At 42.8% G+C, this 16,673-nt stretch overlaps 1 protein-coding gene across 1 annotated transcript in view; it reads right to left on the bottom strand.

The window, feature by feature from the left end:
• ZNF366 (zinc finger protein 366) overlaps window positions 1-4,761 on the bottom strand; it is a 34,341-nt gene extending 29,580 nt beyond the window's left edge. The window contains exon 1 of the mRNA XM_083577372.1: window positions 4,601-4,761. The gene's annotated coding sequence lies outside the window, so the exon portion shown is untranslated. The remainder of the gene's footprint in view (window positions 1-4,600) is intronic.
• Window positions 4,762-16,673: the final 11,912 nt, after the last annotated feature.

The following is a 16,673-nucleotide window of genomic DNA, read 5'->3' as shown; positions in this document are numbered from 1 at the left end:
CATTTTGGAAAACTCTTTATATACTTAAATATATATATATCTCTTCCAGTATCCATAACTAAGCAATGATATGCAATATGTTGTTGTTGTTTTTCTCCCTCTCACGTTTCCTTCTTTTTTACTAGAAGGAACAAATAAGCCCATTAACCAGCCAACTAAACCAAGTAGTCTTATGCACCTTTAAAATGAATTCACACACAAAAAAACCCTGTTAAATGCCAGCGGATCAGAAGGTAAACCAAAGATCTAGCATGAAACCTGCATTTCTTTGACGCTAGTTTTGTGACTCTCAGGGTGTTTCCAGATGGGGCTTTCATACTGTAAACAGGTCATTAGCAACAGAGTATTTCATTTCATTTTGTTTTTTTTTAATCATCAGGATTTCCCCAGAAAGGGTATTTTCTGAATTTTGAAATTTTTCATTAGGTCAACCTGTTCTTATTCCGGCTTTTTTCCGGCTTTTTATCAATAGTTTTAATGTATATTTTATATTTTATGTAAATCACTTGTATTATTTATGATTAAGTGGTGTACAGCTTCTGTTAAATAAATACTGTATTTTTCGCTCTATAAGACACACCAGACCACAAGACGCACCTAGTTTTTGGAGGAGGAAAACAAGAAAAAAAATATTCTGCATCTCAGAAGCCAGAACAGCAAGAGGGATCGCTGCACAGTGAAAGCAGCAATCCCTCTTGCTGTTCTGGCTTCTGGGATAGCTGCGCAGCCTGCATTCACTCCATAAGACGCACACACATTTCCCCTTACTTTTTAGGAGGGAAAAAGTGAGTCTTATAGAGCAAAAAATACGGTAAATAAAAATTAAATGGGGACTGGCATTTCCCCCCCCCCCCCTGACAATTTCACGTGACACTAGAAAAACACTTGTACTTATGTGGATCACTGATCCCTCCCCCCCCCCATAAAAAAATTCAATCTGCAAGCACACACACACACAGACACACACACACACACACACACACACCAATCCTGTCTGCTTGGCTGCAGTGAGAAACAGACTATATGGACCTTTGATCTGATCCAGCATGGAATCATTTATACCAGAAATGGGGAACCTGTGGCCCTTCAGATGTAGGTCCCATCCCTTGCCACAGCTCCTCCCAATCTCCCTTACCACAGGCCATTCAGGCTGGGGCTGATGGGAAGTGGAGTCCACCAACATCTCAAGGGGATTGTTCTAGAATCTAGATAATACTTGGGGTCCTTTCCAACTCTACAATTCTACGATTCTGTGATTTGTTTCCCTTTCCTGGTTTATACCATAAAACCTTAACTACAAGGCAGAGGTAATTACTTGCTCTACTTCAGCGCAACACTGACCCAACTCTTCACGAGGAAAGGCACTGACATGGAAATTCTTAGCCAGAAAACTATTATGCCATTATGTGGTATGCTTCTAAATATCAGTCACAAACATGAGAGTGCTATTGTGTTCAGGTCCTGCTTGTGGGATTCCCATAAGCATCTGGTTGGCCACAAAACGCTGAACTAGACAGGCCTTTGATCTGGACATTATTATGTTCTTAAGCTGTTTGCTTTGAGCCCCGGTGTTCACTATGAGGAAAACAAATTCACAGAATTCTCTGCAAGGGGATAGGAGGGGCCTCTGCTCCCTTACCACCACTGCCCTGTGCTTGACAGACCACACTAACCATGTCCTTTTGTGGCACTGCCATGCCACATCAGGCCAGCAAACAGCTGCTCCCTTTGGGAAATGGCTTCCACTTTGGGGATGAAGGGCTGTAGCTCAGTGGTAGACAATCTACTTTCCATGCAGAAGGTTCTAGGGGTTCAGCCATTGACAACTCCAGGTAGGGCTGAGAAAGGCCCTCTTCTGAAACTCTGAAGGGCTACTACCAGTGAGTGTAGACATCACTGAAGTTAGACGGACCAAGACGAGTGTAGACATCACTGTAGTTAGATGGACCAAGCTTCATTATACGGAAGCTTTCTATAGTATTCCAATGTTATTGACACAAAAGCAGTGATGGGCTTGTGAGTCACAGCATTGGAGCTAAGCCCCCGAGAGATCTTCCCACTTTTTAAAGCATTCAAGGAGGCTTACAATTTCATGACCCAACTGCCTCAAAAAATGGAGACGCAAAAGAGCCCCAAGTCAAATAAGAAGGCATTGATCTAAGACTGCAAAATGGCGGAGCTTTAAGGGCTGCTGAACTTCCCATATAATCAGTGCAGAGGGGTGAGTCTCCCTTTAGCAATATAGCTGTTTTGGTAATATCTAATGCTGTTGTTATCTAATATATCAGGTAATGTGTTTTGGACCACAACTTCCATCAGTCCCAGGCAGCACGACTGTGCTAGCTGAATCTGTGGAAGGCATAGGTGGAAACATCTGGAAAACACTGGGTTGAGGATGGCTGTATTCATCATCATAGTCTGGTTAGCTTTGAACAACATCACATTCTTCCATTAAGAAAAGACTCAGTGCTAGATCTCTGGGGCAAATCTTCACCAAACATATAGCACCACCCTATGCATGTTTATTTGTACGTGTGCTGCTGAGTTCAGTGGGGTGCACTCCACAGTAAGTGTATATAGGATTACAGCCGTAATGAAAACACAGCTCTACCCTACAACAGGCCCCTTACCTGGAGTTTGTGTATCATATGAACAATTCATACTCATATTTTAAACACCTTCATTGCATCATCTCCCATAAATTCAGCCTTTTCTATTAAGTCACATTTTTACTACACCTCAGCTTCTTACCATGTAATCGGTAGCTGAAAAATACCTCTAACAAGATCCTGGTATGGCACAATTAATGACTGAGCCTACAAAATCACGACTTGAAGCCTTTATAATGCAATCCTATACATTATAGGATTGAGTCCTGTTGAGTTGAATAGGGTTTACTGCTAGGCTAATGGAATGCAGCCTTAAAACTCTAATTTCCTTGAGAGAAATATTACCATTGATCAATATATTGCCTTTTTTTAAAGACAAACACAACCGCTTGCAATTGTTTTTGTACATAACAGAGTTCCAGAAATCCCTGCTTATGGTGCAGTTCAGCAGGTTCACTGGTATGGTACACTCTCAAGAATGAAGACACATGAGATGTGAAGAATTAACATGTGAAATGTGAAATAGTGTTCCCATATTAAATCCTCCGCTTTATCACAGAAGCAGTAGGGATCAAAAGACCATTCAGTTCTTTACACGTCAGTCACAAGAAAAGAGCAGATGCGCTCCCATCAGATGTCAAAGAAATAAACAACTATCTGACTTTTAGGAGACATCTGAAGGCAGCCCTGTTTAGGGAAGTTTTTAATGTTTGAAGTTTTATTCTGCTTTTAATGCTCCGTTGAAAGCCACCCAGAGTGGCTGGGGAAACCCAGCCAGATGGGTGGGGTATAAATAAAATAATAATAATAATAATAATAATAATAATAATAATAATAATAATAATTCCCAGGTGAATCAAGGCACACTACAATTCTAGGCCAGGCAATCCTACCCCTGCTCATTCCAGATATATTCACAATGTGCACATATACACACTTGACCCATGGTTAGGTTTCTACTATAACCAAAATATAACAAGCCAGTTCCTGAGCCTGTGTAACAGCTACCTACTACAAGACTCCCAAAAGGAACTAGGGAATTAAATTCCATGCCTTCAGTACTTTTCTACTTTCCCACTATTTGGGGCACAAAAAAGCAAGAACAACAAGAACAACAACTTGTGGTTTCAGAGCAGTGAAACAGTTATATGATTTAGATTTTTCTAAAACAGATGTTTGCAGTACTAAAGGACACTGGTGCTGCTATGGGGGCAAGCAATCCCTTATAAAGAATGCAGATGCAACTAGTGACAGAGGAGAAATTCAATTAAGTTTCCATTTAAAGCCAAATGTATCAAATCCACACTTTAAAAAAAATTATGTGAACCAAAGCACAGCTATCCTTCAAAATTCGCAATTAACCGAACGTTGTGATGCAGTTCTCCAACCAGCTGGTGTTTACATAAACGCACGCATTAGGGGAGAGTGTGCACAAAAATGAAGCTCTTAGTGAAAATAGCATGTAAAAATACATTATATTAGAAAAATGTTGTAAAAAAAAAAGTATGTAATAGTAAAAACTGCATATAAAAATATGTCTAGTAGGAGAAATTCACACTAAAATGCAGATGAATTTTCATGACAATTCTTTTTTATTTAAAAAAATCACAACTTGCTGCAAATGTAGAAAACTGAATTTAAGAGAGGAAAACTGAGAAACTTGAAGAGAAGAACTGAAATTGACAGATCCTTTCATCTCTGGTCATAACATTCTGTAATCAAGATGCTCATTTTGTTTTATGTGGCTGGGAGATAGGAATAAACCTTTAAAATAAGAGAATCTGGCTATGTTAAAATACACCGAGAAACTTTTAACAGTTCCCTTTCTGCTGAAATTATCCATCTTCCTGTCTCTTAGATCTCTGATCCCTTGCTTCAGCAAATGGAAAACTGGAGCGTAGTCCAGCCCAAAGCAGTATTTTCCTGTGATATCTCCTGAATTTATTAAAGTTTCACATGTTACCTTCAGTACATTGGGAAGTTTAACTTACCAGCTGCTGACACTGCTCTGGTGGCCCAAGTTCTGTACCTGCTTCCTAACTGGCAGCCTCTGTCGCTTCTTGAGTTGGGAACTGTGGTTGCTTTAGAAAATAAGGAGGGACAGTGTTTCAAATGACTTAAGAAAGAGAACAGGAACAATCACTTCGTTCTGGGGTTGTTGGTTTTTTTTTTTTTTTCATTTTCTTCTCTCAGATGAGTTCTGTACCTTCAGAAAGAAGGAAGGAAGGGAGGGGAGAGGAAGTCAACAGCCCTTTAGCTTTCCTGCAAAAAAAATAAGGAAACGACAGATAGCCATCTCATTTTCTCTCAAACAAAATGGTTGGAAAAATAAATATCACTAAACCAAAAGAAATTCCTCAAGTATTATATCTTTATGATGGATTTCGTAGGGTGTAATTTATAACTCGATGGGTGGAATGCGATCAAAACAAACACAATGTTCCAAAACGTAGAGCCTTGCCTTTGGGGATTAAGATGCCCATATCTAGAAGCATTTTAACAGCCCTAGCCAGAAGAATACAGGCAGGGAAAATATACAAGGCAATTCAAAGACGGGGAAAAGATCTCGGTGTACACAAATAAAACTAATAGCCTCAATAGAACGTTTATTAAAGAATAAATGTACATAAAGAAAGAAAATGGGTTCAGGCTTTTTGTGTGCTTTTGATGAGGTGATAATATAAAACTGAAGTGTAATCATAAGCATGTTTATTCAGAAGAAAGTCATATATATATATATATATATATATATATATATATATATGAGAGAAAATTGCTGCTTGCCACAAGCACTATCCCAAAAGATCATTTATTGCAATAGTGATCATTGTGCTCTTGCCAGGAGGGGCAGATCTGTTGCCCCTGTGTTGAGGGATGGTTACTACAGGAGTTCTTCTGACACATGAACATGGCTTGAGCAAATATAGGAATTATTTGTGGCACCTCTCATAGCATGTGTGGCTGATCATTCCTTTCTGAATCAGTTGCTGCCACAGGAATAGCCAAACTAAGCCTCCTGGTGTATATTTTGCTCTAGGACGGGGTAGGCAACCTAAGGTCCGTGGGCCAGATGCGGCCCAATTGCCTTCTCAATCCAGCCCACAGACGGTCCAGGAATCAGCGTGTTTTTACATGAGTAGAATGTGTCTTTTTATTTAAAATGCATCTCTGGGTTATTTGTGGGCCATAGGAATTGGTACATATTTTTTTTCAAAATATAGTCAGGCCCACCACATGGTCTGAGGGACGGTGGACCGGCCCACGGCTGAAAAAGGTTGCTGACCCCTGCTCTAGGATGCTTAGTTTGGTCAGAATCAGACTTCCACAGTTAATGCTAAATACATTACTTCTGGTCAGTGTTTTTTGGGGGGCGTGGGGGTATGCATATCCCTAAACATTTTGTTAATCTTTGTCCATTTACTGTATTTATTTTTCCCAATTTGCACTATAAAATGGTGATTTTTCTTGACTCAAAAGGAGAGTACCCCAAAACATTTTTTAGGAAAAAAAGTGCTGCTTAATGAGCCATCATAGTCACTAGAAGGCCATGAAAATTCATGTCCTGGGCTTTTTAGACTAGTCTTCCCATGTACTCTCTGAAACCAAATGGGTGCACTGGTTGCCAGATGTGACATTTTTTCCAGCTCTCCTACCTGACTATTCCCCTCCTCTGCAGATCTCTGTCTCTCCCCATCCTAACCATTAGTCAGCATTTTGTGGCTACTGAACACGCTCAATCCCATTGGGCTGTCTGGGGGATTCACCCACTAAGGGGGATTCACATGCATACTTCTGGAGTTCCCCTAGGCCTGCTGACATCTCTCCTCTATGGGTGAATGACATAAGCAATGACACTCAAGCTTAAGCATTAGAAATAGCATGAATTTTGCTTCTTCTGGTTTTGTTTTCTAATGGAGGAATCACACAATCGCCAATCACTTCAGCATGGAGTGATTCAGCCCAGGGAGACTTCCGGGTTAGCGCCTTTGGTAATGGCGGAATTCCTCTGACCAGGAGGAATTTGCTCTGTGGAAACCGGGTCTGGCCGCCGTGGCGAAGGCGGAGACCCTTCAAAAATCACAGGCGGGTGAAGCCTGTGAATGTGGGATTCGGCGGGCAACTTTCACGCCTCCCCTACTCGCGGGGAAACCCGGTTTCGGGGATCCGGAGCGAAGTGGGGTGAGCGGCGCGGTGCTGTGAATCGACTGCTTCTTCCACGGAGTGAAGCTGCATAGCCGTTGCCGGAGAGCGCTGACTTTTTCCTGTTGACAAGTTGATCCTAAAGCAACTACCCGTGAGTAGAGTGAATCGGATCTTTTTTAAAAAAAAAAAAGACTTAATTTGGCACCGAAATGGGGAGGCTCAAAACAGGAAGTCTGCCTTCCTTTTTTGTAAATAGACTGAAGGAAAGAGGCTGCAAGCTAAAGTCTTGGAAAGCCAATTGTAAAGGACTAAATTTCCAGCATTAAAAAAATAGTAACCCCCCCCCCTTGGAAGCAGGAGAAGAGGGGGGAAGTTTTGGATCATATATACCTGCAAGAGAGAGGGAAGGAAGCTAAAATACCACCGCTCTGAACCTGGAAACGGGCTGTCAATAAGACTGACGCACTTTGGAATGCTTACTGACTGTGAATAGAACGTTCGCTGACAGCCAGCTAAATAAGAGAGATACATTGTCTACATGGAACTGGCAGAAATGACAGGCAGAATCTGAGACCAGGGAGAAGAGTCGGTGGAAGAAGATTGGAAAAAATTTAAAGACTATTTACAGAAACACTGTAAAATTAATGAATGTTAGAAGGATGCTGGAATGAAGTTATATGGCTTTAGCAGAAATGTTATAAAGAATTAAGTAAAAATAGACTGTTAATGGGCCAAAGGGGAAAAAATAAGGTTAGATTGTGTTAAGATAAATTATAGGACAAAAACTGAGAAAGATGGAAAGGATTTGCTGAAATAGCTAATTGAACTAGAATACAAAGAAGGGAGGTGTGAGGAGGTCGTCGAAACAAGTAAATGAAAGATAAGATATGGAAATACTGGATGTGTTGTTAATTGTTTCTGTTTCTGTTTTTGTTTTTTGTTCTGTAAAGATAAGCAGTGTTTTGTTTTGTTTTTTTTGTTTTTCATGTATTGTATTGTTTTGCTTTGTTTAACTTTTTCTTTCTTCTTTTTGTAATTTTTAACTCTTAATAAATATTACTTTTTTTTAAAAAAAAAAGATATAGCCCAGGATCGGTTTTACGATGTGATAAGGCCTATGCTTCTGCATTAGAAAACATATCTGAAGGTGGTCAGGAGGACCACTGTTATCTACAAGAAAATGAAATCATTAGAATCTTCCCCCTTCTCCAGTCATTTTCATGGATGAAAATGTGTTGCATTCCCACTGCTCTAAAGAAAGGCTCTTTTATATGCATGTGGCGTAGCAAATGAACACATGCCAAGCTTCAAAGTAGTTATCAGCATCAGGAGTTGAAAAGGGGCATCAGCCAGAATAATTACGTAGGTGAAAACAAGAGCAGAGTCCTTCCGTCTGTAGCATTTCCTCAAAACACACAAAAGAAAAGAAGTTAAAAGAGGATAGTTTTGAAGTATAGTTTGCTTAGACTAGCTTTGTTTAATGGAAGAGCATTTTGTTGAAGCTCGCAGTAAGGGTGCGTGTGTGTAGAACTCGTTCCCATAAACAGATCAGATGGGTTTGGGAAATTTGTTACTATGAATACTGTGGACAAATATAAAGAGCATTTCAGATAGGTCTAATATTAATACATAGTAGGGAAAATTAATGCACACTGATTTATCCTTCTATCACCTGTTCAACTGACAGTGCACCTCCATGTCCCTTGTAAAAATAGGGTAAGTGGAAATATGTATTGGGTTGAGATAACCAGTTTAATAGTATTACCATGCCAGAGAAACATCTATGTCTGTGAGAGCCTGCAAAAGCACAGGGCTTTCAGAAAACTAGCATATCAGGGAGGGTATCAGTATTCCTACCCTCCCCCATATTTTCTATAGGCAGACAGGGATTGTGGCTGTATCGCAATATCACAGGCATCTTCTCAGATCAGCCAAAAGGGGGAGCTTCTCGTGCAAATTTAAAACAGAAGCAGGAAATGTCCCTTTTGTGATTTGTAGGATCATACTGAAGGGGGCATTAAAGCTATGGTTTTCCCAGTAGTGATGTATGGAAGTGAGAGCTGAACCATAAAGAAGGCTGATCGCCGAAGAATTGATGCTTTTGAGTTATGGTGCTGGAGGAGACTCTTGAGAGTCCCATGGACTGCAAGAAGATCAAACCTATCCTTTCTGAAGGCTATCAGCCCTGAGTGCTCACTGGAAGGACAGATCCTGAAGCTGAGGCTCCAATACCTTGGCCACCTCATGAGAAGAGAAGACTCCCTGGAAAAGACCCTGATGTTGGGATAGATTGAGGGCACAAGGAGAAGGGGACGACAGAGGATGAGATGGTTGGACAGTGTTCTCGAAGCTACCAGCATGAGTTTGACCAAACTGCGGGAGGCAGTGGAAGACAGGAGTGCCTGGCGTGCTCTGGTCCATGGGGTCACGAAGAGTCGGACACGACTAAACGACTAAACAACAACAACAACAACTGAAGGGGGCAATCTGCCCTTGAAGTTGATTTGGAGTTATGACCGTCTGTGGTCTGTGATCTGACTGGCTGGAATCCTCCATGTGGGCAGTCTAGGAAACAGCCCTCAGCCAGTTGCCAGTCTCCCCTTCTTGAGTAAAGCCTTAAACTGCTCAGGACCACAATACCTCAAGGGCCGTCTCTCCCCAAACAACCTGACTGGGACCCTGCGATCTTCATCTGAGGCCCTCCTTCGTGTGCCTCCTCCACAAGTGATCCGGAGTGTGGCAACACAAGAACAGGGCTTTTCTGTGGTGGTTCCTCACTTGTGGAATGCTCTCCTCAGTGAGGCTCATCTGACGCCTTCGTTACTTATCTTTAGGCACCAGGCAAAAACATTCCTCTTCTCTCAGGCCTTTGGCATATTGAACAATCTGTGGCCTTTTAAACTATGTGTGGGGTATTGTTTTTATTTGCTATTATGGTATTTATTTATTTATTATGTTATAAACCGCACTGTGACCTTCGGATGAAGGGTGGTATAGAAATAATAATAATAATAATAATAATAATAATAATAATAATAATAATAATAATAGACTTCAGTGACATCATTATATAGTTGTGACTGATTGGCTACATAGTATCATGGATGATGGGGACGTAGGTGGCGCTGTGGGTTAAACCACAGAGCCTAGGGCTTGCCGATCAGAAGGTCAGTGGTTTGAATCCCTGCGTCGGGGTGAGCTCCCGTTGCTCGGTCCCTGCTCCTGCCAACCTAGCAGTTCGAAAGCACGTCAAAGTGCAAGTAGATAAATAGGTACCGCTCTGGCGGGAAGGTAAACGGTGTTTCTGTGCGCTGCTCTGGTTCGCCAGAAGCGGCTTAGTCATGCTGGCCACATGACCCGGAAGCTGTACACCGGCTCCCTCGGCCAATAAAGCGAGATGAGCACCGCAACCCCAGAGTCGGTCACGACTGGACCTAATGGTCAGGGGTCCCTTTACCTTTACTTTATCATGGATGATGAGATCATCAGACAAGGCATGATTAGCGTAGCCCTTGCAGAAAATGATCGATCACGCTGATCAGCTGTTTGGCAAGGAGAGGAAGCAGAAGAGAGCAAATTGTCAATGTTCTGAAAGCCTAAGCGAGTAGATTGGGAAGCAAAACACACATTTCAACCGTCATTTACCTCATCCAGGTAGGGAACAGATGCTCAGGAGGCTGCTTCCGTGTCCCTTTCCCCACACATTGCTTCTTAGCTAAAACAAGTTATCTTGCTCATTTCCATGAACGCAGGGCACTGAATAAACACACCAGCTCTTTTTCAAAATTCTGCTGCAAAAAAAGCCAGCATTCTGACTCCTACAGTGAGTCATAAATCATAATGTGCAATAAATTATTTTAATTCTACTGGGATGCAAACACTAACAATGAGGCATTGTGGGCTGTGTGCAAGAACTGCGCACAAAGCTCTGGCTCCCAAAACCAGTGCTCTGGGAAGTGCTCAATATTTAATTACCCTTCGCAAGAAGGGAAGCGCAGAGGAAGGTGAGGCAGAAAATATGCTGAGGAATAAGAAAGGAAGGAGGGGGTCATATATCATGTAACCTGAAGAGCAGTGGGCAAATCTGTCAGATAGATCAGGCTCACAGCAGTTCCGCTAGGTCAGCTTGCAATTTTGAGCATGTGGGAGGGCAAGTAGGAAGCAAGACCTAATCAGGGCTCTTGAGCCTTGAGTCTAAATTTAATTGGCCCTGCTACAGAGTGAGAAAACACCCCCAACAAAACAAAACAAAAACCAGGCTAATTACAGGATAATAGATCAATCAACTATAGTGCATTTTATTATAAGCACTTTTTAAAAAAAGTAGTGATACAAATGTACTTTAAAATGTAACATGTTGCAATAATAATAATAATAATAATAATAATAATAATAATAATAATATTTTATTATTTATACCCTGCTTATCTGGCTGGGTTGCCTCAGTCATTCTGGACGGCTTCCAACACATGATAATAAAACAGCAGACATTAAAAACTTCGCAATACAGGGCTGCCTTCAGGTGTCTTCTAAAAGTCGGACAGATGTTTATTTCCTTGACATCTGACGGGAGGGCGTTCCACAAGGTGGGTGGCACTGCCAAGAAGTCCCTCTGCCTGGTTCCCCATAATTTCATTTCTTGCAGTGACGGAACTGCCAAAAGGCCCTTGGAGCTGGTTCTCAGTTTCTGGGCTGAACGATTACACTATAGTTGTAATGCAAAATATGTCAAAATCATAAATATATTAGGAAGGTGAAATTGGCTTCTAGTGATGTCCTAGTTGATGACGAGCAATGCTCTTTAGAACAGAGAACTGGGATAGGGGGTCATAACATACATACAGCTGTCATTTACCTGTGAAGTTCCTCATCCAGGTAGGAATGCTCACCCCCAAAGCCTGCCTTCATATGCCCATTGGGCCCATTATGAGTCAGAGATACTTATCCCAACAGGATAGATAAGTCATCAGAGGGGTCAAAGCTTTGACAGGTCTCCTTGGATATTCCACAATGAGATACTGCTGTGCCTACCACAAGAGACATCAGAAGGTCGGTAGTTCGAATCCCTGTGATGGGGTGAGCTCCCGTTGCTCGGTCCCTGCTCCTGCTAACCTAGCAGTTCGAAAGCACGTCAAAGTGCAAGTAGATAAATAGGGGAGGTAAACAGCGTTTCTGTGCGCTGCTCTGGTTCGCCAGAAGCGGCTTAGTCATGCTGGCCACATGACCCAGAAGCTGTACACCGGCTCCCTCGGCCAGTAAAGTGAGATGAGTGCCACAACCCCAGAGTCAGCCACGACTGGACCTAATGGTCAGGGGTCCTTTTACCTTACCTTTACTCCTACTAGACACATTGCAAAATTTGGAAAACTGCAAAATTCGAAGGGTGGCTGTGTTTCAGTTTGCATATTGTTTCATAAAGTGTGAATTAAGTAAGTGCACTTTTAAATATGAACCGAATCAAAACCCATACTCAAGAATCTTCTCCTGAATCTTCTTCTTCAGAGAGAATGACTATCAAACCAGTTTAAGGCTGTGGTGTAAGTAGGCCTATAACGGGACCATAATTTTGCTGCTAGGCTGACCTATCACAGTCACTACCATTGAGCACACCACACTGGCACATGCTCTGGGAAATGCAAATGGCACTTGAGCTATTTGCACTTTCCGAGAGGCTCAGCATGGTGTCTTGCATCCTAATGGACTTATGCCAGACATCCATTTACTTACACCTAGACTCTGGAGGTATGTGGAGGGTTGGGGCTAAGCTTGTTATGGATGCATCTTACGAAAACCCTTCACACTTTCAAGGAGAGGAGGCAGACAGCCGATGAAGACGTATATTTATGGTTCCTTTCATGCAGAATGTTCAGACTATGATTTTATTTTATTTTTTTTACAGGGAGGAGGCAGACAGTTCATTGCAGTCTGCACCGAAGGATTCTCATCTCAGGGGCCTAAGGAATAGAATTATGCATTAGCAACACTTCACAACGCTGTGCTGGGGAGGCAGAAGTGAAAAGTTAACATTCATTCTGAAAGTGCAGGAGAAAATATAGGTCAGCCCAGCAGAGCGTAAATAACCAGGCTGGAATCTGATTAAGACTTAGCCACATATTCTTTCCCAAAAGCACCACTGGATCACTGACTCGTGCATCCTTTCCCATGTAGGTTTTGGTATTCCCCATGTTTGTAATTTTCATTCAGATTTATGGCCTACACTGGCTGGGTGTGTTTGATTTAAAAGTAGAGCTCTTCTGCTTTGTATTCCATATTAGTAACAGAGAGAAGTGAGTCGTCCAAGAATAAGAAGTGCCCTTAGCGTTATTTGCAGAAACGACGGTAGCATCTCATATAAGAAGACAGCGCTTCCCAAGGTTGATCATACGAGGTCACCATGTGTTAATTCAAGGACAGAGTGCCATCTATTGACTTTAAGCTTAGCCAACACCTGGAAGAATCCTACAAAGAGCATCATTCTAATAAAACCTCAGTTTGTGATAATAAAGAAGTCGTAAAGATTAATCATGATTGTTGCTCATGGAGCAATGCAAACTATAAGGAGCAAGTGCATTTCATGCTGGTGTTAATTAAAGGTACCCCTGCCCATACGGGCCAGTCGTGTCCGACTCTAGGGTTGTGCGCCCATCTCACTTAAGAGGCTGGGGGCCAGCGCTGTCTGGAGACACTTCCGGGTCACGTGGCCAGCGTGACGAAGCTGCTCTGGCGAGCCAGCACCAGCGCAGCACACGGAAACGCCGTTTACCTTCCCGCTATAAAGCGGTACCTATTTATCTACTTGCTCTTAAGAGTGCTTTCGAACTGCTAGGTGGGCAGGAGCCAGGACCAAAATATGGGAGCTCACCCCACCACGGGGATTCGAACCGCCGACCATACGATCGGCAAGTCCTAGGCGCTGAGGATTTACCCACAGCGCCACCCGCGTTCCGGTGTTAATTATGCTGGCGTAATTTACTCCATTCCAAACCCTGTTCAGGAATGAACCCAAGCTCAAGCCTAGCAGAGGGGAAACAAGTCTTGAAAACAGGGCTTGATTTGCACCATCAATTTTGCTGGTTTACTAGGTCATGCGATGGATGGAGCTGAATAGAATTTGGAACAGTGGTAAGTCTCTCCTGCCTCACTTGAGCCCCTCCCCCAAAAAACATCCCCTTTTCATGATTTGCCCTGACCTTAGCTCAACCAGGGCTCAAGTGGCTGAGTTCCAACATGACCTGACATATTCATCCCAAATAATGAAGCACATTGCCTCTGTGAATCATACAGTCCATCTAGTGTAATCCTTCTAGTGCAGCGCACCAATGTAACATGGCGTCATGATGTTATATTGTGAGTGCCATTGGGAACCCATAATCTGGAGCCCAAGTCAGCACCCCTGATACCACCCAAATAAAGGATGGCATCTGATGGCCCTCTAGTATTGGCTGACGTTAGGCCAGAAGGACAATGGGCTGTATTGAGAATGTCTTAGTTGGAATTCCCTTCATTCTGACCAATGTCTAACAGCTGTCTGGGCTAAAGGAGCTGCATGATTCCTATGCAAACCCCCAAAGATGAAGGCTGGGGATGCCCATGAACCAGGCAAAGGGCCTTCTCAGTAGTGGCACCCACCCTGTGGAATGCCCACCCATCAGATGCTAAGGAGAAGAGTAACTGTATAACATTTAGGCAGCCCTGTATAGAGAAGCTTTTAATGTTTAATGTTTTACTATGTTTTTATATGTGCTGGAAGCCGCCCAGAGTAGCTGGAGCAACCCAGTCAGATGGGCAGGCTACAAATAATAAATCATCATCATCATCCATTGGATCATGGGGAAAGGTAGGAGTAAGGCAGTCCCTGGGCTGCTGGTGGTTGCATGTGTGCACCTAAGGGGAACTGGCTTCCTGGGAAATGTACCATTTTTCTAGCCAAGGCACCATAACTTGTTTCAGGGGTCTAACATAGACTACACAGACCTCCCAGCTAAGTTAGCCACTTTGAGCTTTTTATGAGGAAAGGTGGGGGTACAAATGTTTTAAAGAAATAAAAATTTTGAGTATGAAGTTAGTTGCAGGCATCCGTGAATGTGGTAGCTTCAAAGCTAGGAATTCCTCAGCTGTGAAACAGCCTTTAAACTGTTGAGTTTGGGCATAGTTTGCCTTTTCTTTCAACAGAGTTCTACATGCTAATTGAAACAAGAGCGATAGCCCTGTTTATCACACTTATCAAGCATTCTTTCTTCCTGCTCCCCAGTGAGTTCATGATGTCAGTGGTTATCTAAACGTGACACCTAGTGTTCAGCTGTGGAGGCAGTAATTAAAAAGAAATCCTTGGGAAAGTTCAATGCACTGCACTTCAAATCATTTCCAAAGCGTGGTATCGTGATAAGGTTATCTTGACTACAATGTAAGTTAAATTTTCTGTTCTCCCACGGATGGGATGTCATGAAATGACTTCTTTCTTAAAGTAGGAAACAAAATGAAGGAAACAAATGTGACAAGGCAGAAGACCATTGCAGATTTTTAAAGTTTGCAACCAACGAAATCCTCAATAAAATAATAATAATACAGTGGTACCTCGGGTTACATACGCTTCAGGTTACATACACTTCAGGTTACAGACTCCGCTAACCCAGAAATATAATAATACAGTGGTACCTCGGGTTACATACGCTTCAGGTTACATACACTTCAGGTTACAGACTCCGCTAACCCAGAAATATTACCTCGGGTTAAGAACTTTGCTTCAGGATGAGAACAGAAATTGCGGCATGGCGGCAGCGGGAGGCCCCATTAGCTAAAGTGGTGGTTCAGGTTAAGAACAGTTTCAGGTTAAGAACGGACCTCCGGAACGAATTAAGTGCTTAACCCGAGGTATCACTGTAATTACGAATTGAGAGGGGCAGGGGATCTTCTCAGGTGCCAAGGGGGGTATGAGGCATCTACCCATTCCAGGCTTTCTCACCTCTTCCAAAATTCCCTCTGAGGCTGCTAAGCCATTAGGAGGAGCCTGCAAGGCTGCAGCATCTCACCAGCGCTTCCTTCGCCCAGCTGCATCCCCCTTCCCTCTAAATGCCAGTCAGGCTACTGGTGCATAAGTGGCTGGTGTGGCAGCTTCTTCCTCCATATCTGTCCTCCCAGAGAGGTGCTTAAGCATGTCTTTGGACAGCTGTCTAGCAGCCCTGGGTGAGCAGAGGATTCACTGAGCTCTGTGTTTGCTAAGATAATTTAAATATTAACAGTTGCACTTTCAGTAGCCTGGTGCTGCTTCCCAAACACCTCCTGTGCCTTTGCTGGAGGAATGAGATTAAAAAACCTAAATAAATAATGGAGCTTTCTATATTTACACACCAGTGAGCTGGTGGCCCTATCGGTGTTCCCACCCCGTGCTGAGCAGTGGCAGAGGCTCAAGAAGGAGCAGTGACTGTGCTAATGCCCTGGAATGGGAAGAGGATAGCTTGTGGACTTCTTTGACTCCTCTGTCCAGGAATGAATCCCGACCACGTAGCCAAATAATCTCAGGCATACAGAATTAAGGCTTAACTCCTGGCTTACATAAGCGATTGCTTTAGGGAAACAAAGATTTTAGATCGGAAAGCCAGCTGCATAGCAAGGACAACTGCTTCTTCATCAGAGAAGCCTCTTTCATCGGGGCTATTAATATACGCAGCTTCAAATGTGCCACACAGGAACCTGGGTTCGTTCAAGTGCTCCTGTATCTGTATTACACTGCATGCAAAGGAGAGACTGTGATCTCGTTCGGCGTCAGCATTGGCCTGGGTTGGTATGTGCATATTAGCCACTTAAAATGCAGTGAGGTAGTTTTCCCCAACTTGCTTTTTAACATCACTGTACACACCAGAGAGTGGACAGGGATGCCTTTGCCCACTGCCCATTACCTGATTTATTTTCACCACACCAGAT

Source organism: Podarcis filfolensis (genome assembly GCF_964270895.1).
Source record: "Podarcis filfolensis genome assembly, chromosome: 11".
Lineage (NCBI taxonomy): Eukaryota > Metazoa > Chordata > Lepidosauria > Squamata > Lacertidae > Podarcis > Podarcis filfolensis.
Note: the sequence above shows the minus strand (reverse complement) of the source record. Positions and strands in the feature narration are given on the sequence as shown.